General features: G+C 37.6%; 1 non-coding gene across 1 annotated transcript; it reads left to right on the plus strand.

Annotated features, from left to right (window-relative positions):
* Nucleotides 1–586: 586 nt before the first annotated feature.
* LOC130950027 (small nucleolar RNA R71) lies at nucleotides 587–694 on the plus strand. Its single transcript, XR_009073508.1, has one exon. It is a non-coding gene; the product is annotated as a small nucleolar RNA R71 (small nucleolar RNA).
* Nucleotides 695–7,469: the final 6,775 nt, after the last annotated feature.

The following is a 7,469-nucleotide window of genomic DNA, read 5'->3' on the forward strand; positions in this document are numbered from 1 at the left end:
ATGGTTGCTAAGTCAGAGTGGCTCTGCTTAGAATTCTCTGTCTATTGCTGAGAAGATGATGGAAAAGGCTTGCCATTGCTAAACCTGTTTCTTCCACCATTATTGTTGTTGAAACCTTGTTGAGGTCTCTGTTGATCCTTCCATGAGAGATTTAGGTGATTTCTCCATGAAGGATTATAGGTGTTTCCATAGAGTTCTCCCTTATAATTCACCTCTTCCATTGATGGGTTCTCAGGATCATAAGCTTCTTCTTTAGATGAAGCGTCCTTAGTACTGCCTAGTGCAGCTTGCATTCCAGACAGACTTTGAGAAATCATATTGACTTGCTGAGTCAATATTTTGTTCTGAGCCAATATGGCATTCAGAGTATCAATCTCAAGAACTCCTTTCTTCTGATTCGTCCCATTGTTCACAGGATTCCTTTCAGAAGTGTACATGAATTGGTTATTTGCAACCATTTCAATGAGTTCTTGAGCTTCTGCAGGCGTCTTCTTCAGATGAAGAGATCCTCCAGTAGAGCTGTCCAATGACATCTTGGACAGTTCGACATACCATCATAGAAGATACCTATGATGCTCCATTCAGAAAGCATGTCAGAAGGACACTTTCTGATCAATTGTTTGTATCTTTCCCAAGCTTCATAGAGGGATTCACCTTCCTTCTGTCTGAAGGTTTGGACTTCCACTCTAAGCTTACCCAATTTTTGAGGTGGAAAGAACTTTGCCAAGAAGGCATTGACTAGCTTTTCCCAAGAGTTCAGGCTTTCTTTAGGTTGTGAGTCCAACCATATCCTAGCTCTGTCTCTTACAGCAAAAAGGAATAGCATAAGTCTGTAGACCTCAGGGTCAACCCCATTGGTCTTGACAGTGTCACAGATTTGCAAGAATTCAGCTAAAAACTAATGAGGATCTTCCAATGGAAGTCCATGGAACTTGTAATTCTGTTGCATTAGAGAATCTAATTTAGGCTTAAGCTCAAAGTTATTTGCTCCAATGGCAGGGGTTGAGATGCTTCTCCCATAGAAGTCGGGAGTAGGTGCAGTAAAGTCACCAAGCACCTTCCTTGCATTGTTGGCATTGTTGTTGTTTTCGGCTGCCATATCTTCTTCTAGTTTGAAGATTTCTGTTAGGTCCCCTCCAGAGAGTTGTGCTTTTGCTTCTCTTAGCTTTCTCTTCAAGGTCCTTTCAGGTTCAGGGTCAGCCTCAACAAGAATGCTTTTGTCTTTGCTCCTGCTCATATGAAAGAGAAGAGAACAAGAAAATATGGAATCCTCTATGTCACAATATAGAGATTCCTTGAGATGTCAGAGGAAAAGAAGAATAGAAAGAGGAGGTAGAAGAATTCGAACTTATCAAGAGGGATAGAATTCGAATTGTGCATTGAAGAGGAGTGTTAGTCCATAAATAGAAGGATGTGAGAAGAGGGGAAGAATTTTCGAAAATAAAGTAAAAGATTTTAAAATAATCAAAAGAAATTTTGAAAATTTGATGAATGATTTTTGAAAATTAAAGTTGGAAAAGAAATAAGGTGATTTTGAAAAAGATTTTTGAAAGTAGAAATAAAAAAGATATGATTGAAAAGTTATGGTTTTAAAGAAATATGATTGAAAAACAATTTAAAAAGATTTGATTTTTAAAATTAATGACTTGGCTAATAAGAAATTTAAAAGATATGATTCAGAGATTAAACCTTTCTCAACAGAAAAGGCAACATACTTGAAATGTTGAATCAAATCATTAATTGTTAGCAAGTATTTTTGAAAATGGAAAGAAATTGATTTTGAAAATATATGATTGAAAAGATATGATTTGAAAAAGATTTGATTTTGAAAAATTATGGAAACTTGAAAAAAAATTTGAATTAAAAACAAAATCTTCCCTCTTGTGCCATCCTGGCGTTAAACGCCCAGAATGGTATCCATTCTGGCGTTTAACGCCCAAAACTCTACCTTTTTGGGCGTTAAACGCCCAGCCAGGCACCCTGGCTGGCGTTTAAACCCAGTTTTCCTTCCTCACTGGGCGTTTTGAACGCCCAGCTTTTTCTATGTAATTCCTCTAATGTATGTTCTGAATCTTCAATTCTCTGTATTATTGACTTGAAAAGACACAATTTAAAATTTTTTTGAATTTTTAATGATGAGGAATAATCAAAATGCCACTAAGATTAAATAAACAATGCATGCAAGACACCAAACTTAGAAGTTTGTATACTACTGACACTAACAAATTGAGAATGCATATAAGAAACAACAAAACACACAAGACAAGAGAATTTAAAGATCAGAGTAAGGAAATCATCAAGAACATCTTGAAGATCAATGAAGAACATAATGCATGTAATTTTCAAAAATTAGAAGACTAAAAACATGCAATGGACACCAAACTTAAAATTAAACACTAGACTCAAACAAGAAACATAAAATTATTTTTGGTTTTATGATTTTATAAATTTTTTTGTGCTTTTTCGAAAATTATATGGAGAAGTAAAATAAAGGATTCAAAATTCTTAATGAGAATTCTAGGAATCATGCAATGTTAGTCTAAAGCTTTAGTCTAAAAAGATTAGACATGGCTAGCCAAGCTTCAGCAGGACATTACATTCAAGAGCTAAATTGATGAGAATCAATCAGCTTTGGTCATGATGAAAACATCATCTGAAACTCTAGAATTCATTCTTAAGAATTCTGAAGAACAAAATAAAATAAAATTACCTAATCTAAGCAACAAGATGAACCGTCAGTTGTCCAAACTCAAACAATCCCCGACAACGGCGCCAAAAACTTGGTGCACGTAATTGTGATCATCAATGGCGCCATCAACATGGTACGCTCAATTGCAATCTCAACTCTTTATCACAACTTCACACAACTAACCAGCAAGTGCACTGGGTCGTCCAAGTAATAAACCTTACGCGAGTAAGGGTCGATCCCACGGAGATTGTTGGTATGAAGCAAGCTATGGTCATCTTGTAAATCTCAGTCAGGCGGATTCAAATGGTTATGGAGGATTGATAATTAAAAGATGAATAAAACATAAAATAAAGATAGAGATACTTATGTAATTCATTGGTGAGAATTTCAGATAAGCGTATGGAGATGCTTTGTCCCTTCTGTCTCTCTGCTTTTCTACTGTCTTCATCCAATCCTTCTTACTCCTTTCCATGGCAAGCTGTATGTTGGGCATCACCGTTGTCAATGGCTACAGTCCCGTCCTCTCAGTGAAAATGTTCAACGCGCTCTGTCACAACACGGCTATTCATCTGTCGGTTCTTGATCATGTCGGAATAGAATCCAGTGATTCTTTTGCGTCTGTCACTAACGCCCCACAATCGCGAGTTTGAAGCTCGTCACAGTCATTCAATCCTTGAATCCTACTCAGAATACCACAGACAAGGTTTAGACCTTCTGGATTCTCAAGAATGGCCGCCGATGGATTCTAGCTTATACCACGAAGATTCTGATTAAGGAATCCAAGAGATATACATTCAAGCCTTGTTTGCATGTAGAACGGAGGTGGTTGTCAGGCACGCGTTCATAAGTGAGAATGATGATGAGCGTCACATAATCATCACATTCATCATGTTCTTGGGTGCGAATGAATATCTTAGAACAAGAATAAGCTGAATTGAATGGAAAATAGTAGTAATTGCATTGATACTCGAGGTACAGCAGAGCTCCACACCTTAATCTATGGTGTGTAGAAACTCCACCGTTTAAAATACATAAGTGATAATGGTGATCATTGGCTTCGGCCCCAGAGAGGGAACCAGAAGAACCAAGATGAAAATATAATAGCAAAAGGTCTTATTTATAGAGAACTAATAGCTTAGGGTTTACAGAAATGAGTAAATGACATAAAATTCTACTTCCGGGCCCACTTGGTGTGTGCTTGGGTTGAGCATTGAAGCTTCCATGTGTAGAGACTTTTCTTGGGGTTAAACTCCAGCTTTTGTGCCAGTTTGGGCGTTTAACTCCCACTTCTGTGCCAGTTCCGGCGTTAAACGCCGGGAATTCTGAAGCTGACTTGGAATGCCTATTTGGGCCATCAAATCTCAGGCAAAGTATAAACTATTATATATTGCTGGAAAGCCCAGAATGTCTACCTTCCAACGCAATTAAGAGCGCGCCAATTGGGTTTCTGTAGCTCCAGAAAATCCACTTTGAGTGTAGGGAGGTTAGAATCCAACAGCATCTGCAGCCCTTTTCAGCCTTTGAATCAGATTGTTGCTCAGGTCCCTCAATTTCAGCCAGAAAATACCTAAAATAACAGAAAAACACAAAAACTCATAGTAAAGTCTAGAAAAGTGAATTTTAAATAAAAACTAATAAAAATATAATAAAAACTAACTAAAACATACTAAAAACAATGCCAAAAAGCGTATAAATTATCCGCTCATCAGGTACCATTTCAAGCCTTCATATCGAAAGGTGTTGATGGCAAAGCAGAAGGCAATCGCCAAGATCTATGGCGATCGAAAAGAGTCGAACAACATAATACATGCGCTCTTACAATCTTTGCAAGAGTGTTTACCTGGTACGATTCACAAATGTGTTGTTGTTCCTTATTACAATGGGGACATGGTTGATGGAGAGTGGAGTCCGTTTGATAAGGATTTCTAGGCATTTCTTCCGTGCATTGAAGCATTCAAGCATTGTAAGCCTTTTGTATCTATGGATGGAATCCACTTGTACTGAAAGTACGGGGGCATAATGCTAATTGTTGTGGCTCAAGATGATAACAACAATTTCTTCCCACAACTTTCACATTAGTTGGGTCGGAGACAACGGAGTCATGGTCGTTCTTCCTCTTGAATTTGAGACAACATGTTACTCCACAGCCTGGTATCCTTATCATATCAGATAGGTCGTAGGCCATTTGCGCTACCCTTAATGCACCTCAAAGTGGATGGCATCCTCTGTTAGAATTTACTTAATTATATTCCATAATGTATACTAGTTGGTAACTTCAAAATTATTTACAACATGCGCGTACCTAGTTGCAAGTGGGAACCTGATGAGATTGTACCCCGCCGGGCTGAAACACGGGAAGCTATGGTATATCCACGAGACAACAAGTGGCATACACCCAGCAATGTTAGTCACATTACGCCCTGTCGCAGTGCACAACGAGTGATACGTATGACATAACAGTGTTGACCTTCGTGACAACTAGCTGCACCGCTCAAAATCCTCCAATAGTGGCAACCATCTCAAGGGGACAAGTGTGGCAAACTTGTCTGTGAATAGAAACCTCCCAATGAGCATCATCAAGTAGCACCGGGGCGTACTGACGGAGTGTATCCAGACCTACACCCTCAGGAATGTGTGCAACCTTGTCCCTTAGCTAGGTCATCCTCACACCAAAAATCTGCTTCACTTCCTCCGGCTATGGTGGTGGCCTGACGCCTAGTAAATCCTCAACTCACTCCCAAGTGGGGTGTCCATGCCATCACTGGAAGTCTCTGGTGCAACCCCGGATCGACTCTCCAGTAGTGCACAGAACAATGTGGTAGGCTACATCCTCTAGCGTAATGCTGGTCTCGCCATGGAAGGGGAACGTGTGGGTCTCGTGCCTCCACCGCTCGACAAATGCAGAGATCAAGGAATTATCAAACATGAAATCCCTCAACTCTACTGCATGCCCAAATGCAGCCTCTCTTATATATGGCAATAGGACCCAAGATCACATGGTATGGTAAAAACAATCGTGGTCTCTATAATTCCAATAATATTTACTCTAGTCTGTTAATCTCACCTAAAGCGTTAATTGATGCTACACTTTACTAAACACTATTAAACAACCTAGATAAACAGTTATATTAAATGGCAACAGATTTCGCTTAATTCCACTAATATCTTAATTGAGAGTTACATTTTTTTTATTTAACACATAATTATTTACTTACTTGTTTTATTTATTTTGCTTAAGTAACAATTACTAATAATTAATTATACAAGTTATAAAATCACACTTAGTATCAACGAAACTAACATACATCATCTAACTAAGTCTACTCACTATACCTACACCATTAACTAACTTACTAAAGACTAAATGGTGGGGGATAAATATTGGTCTAGAATTTCTCAAAGGAATTTCGTTGCAAGCATAGTCTATACCAACAATTTATCAACCAATCAAAGTCTAAAAAGGTTGTCACAATACAAATCAAAATAACCGGGAGTATTAATCCCGGGTCTTTCTCCTTAGAAATCGCAATGAAGTGCTTAATTATTGCCTATGAAAGGATATTGGGGGGTTGAGATTGCAATTGACAAAAATATAAATAGCAAAAAAGTAAATGACAATTAACTAATAAAGGCAAAGAAATTCAAATACTAAAAATGTCTTGGCAAGCGTTAATGGTTAAGGATCTCTGTCCTTGTCATTAACCACAACATGATAATTGCAAGGATCAATCACATTTAGTCATCCTCTAACAATTGAAGAAAAGTCAAATGAGCTTCATCAATCCTAATCCATAAGTCCTAGCCACTCACTAATTGAATTAGTGAGGACTAGTGTCAATGGACACCAATTATCAATCACTTGGATATTAGCAACTCAAGGTCACCCAAGTAACCAACCCAAGCCAATAAGAGAAAAATCTAACTCATAACTAAAAGAAATATTTCATCAAACACATAAAATGCAAGAATTAATAAAAGCTATAACTAACATAAGCAAGAAATTAACAATAGCAACTAAGGTAAACATAAAAAGACATGAAAAGATGAAATTGCATTAAAAGGAAATTAAAATTAACAAAAGAGTTAATGAACTATAATTGACAAAATAAAGAAATTAACAAGAGAAGTACATAAACTAAAGTGCTAGAACAAATAAAAGTAAAGGAAAGCTAAATTGAAAGAAGATTAAGATCTAGATCTAAAAGAAATAAAACAAAAGAACCTTAAAACCTAGAGAGAGGAGAGAGCCTCTCTCTCTAGAATTCTACATCTCTCTAGAACTAAACCTAATGTGTGTATGAATGAATTATTTCATCCTCCTTCACTCCTAGTCTCTAATCTGCATACTGAGCTCAAAACTGGACTAGAAATAAGCTCTGAAATTGCCCCTAGCGTTTTCCCTTTAATGAGGCACGTGACGCCAGTCACGTGTACGCGTCAGTCACGTGTAACACCCTACCACACAGAGCTTTATACCTAGGATATAAAGCAGAGGTGGCGAGGCGCTACAACCTCTAAAATAAAAATATATATAGTATAATATTTGGAAGGATATAATATACAAGGAGTCTTGAAAAATGGGTAAAACAAATTCGCAAAATAAAAGCGCAACACTGAGAAATCGGAATTACTTGCGTACTAAGAAATCTTAAGAGTTAGAGATGAGGTTAAGAGAAAGGGGAAAAAAGGGCCAAGAATACAGTGGAACTAGCTCTTGACTCAGCCTATGAAGCCAAGGCTGGCCGAAAAGTATTTACATATATATACATAAGTATCCCAA

Source organism: Arachis stenosperma, chromosome 1 (assembly GCF_014773155.1).
Source record: "Arachis stenosperma cultivar V10309 chromosome 1, arast.V10309.gnm1.PFL2, whole genome shotgun sequence".
Lineage (NCBI taxonomy): Eukaryota > Viridiplantae > Streptophyta > Magnoliopsida > Fabales > Fabaceae > Arachis > Arachis stenosperma.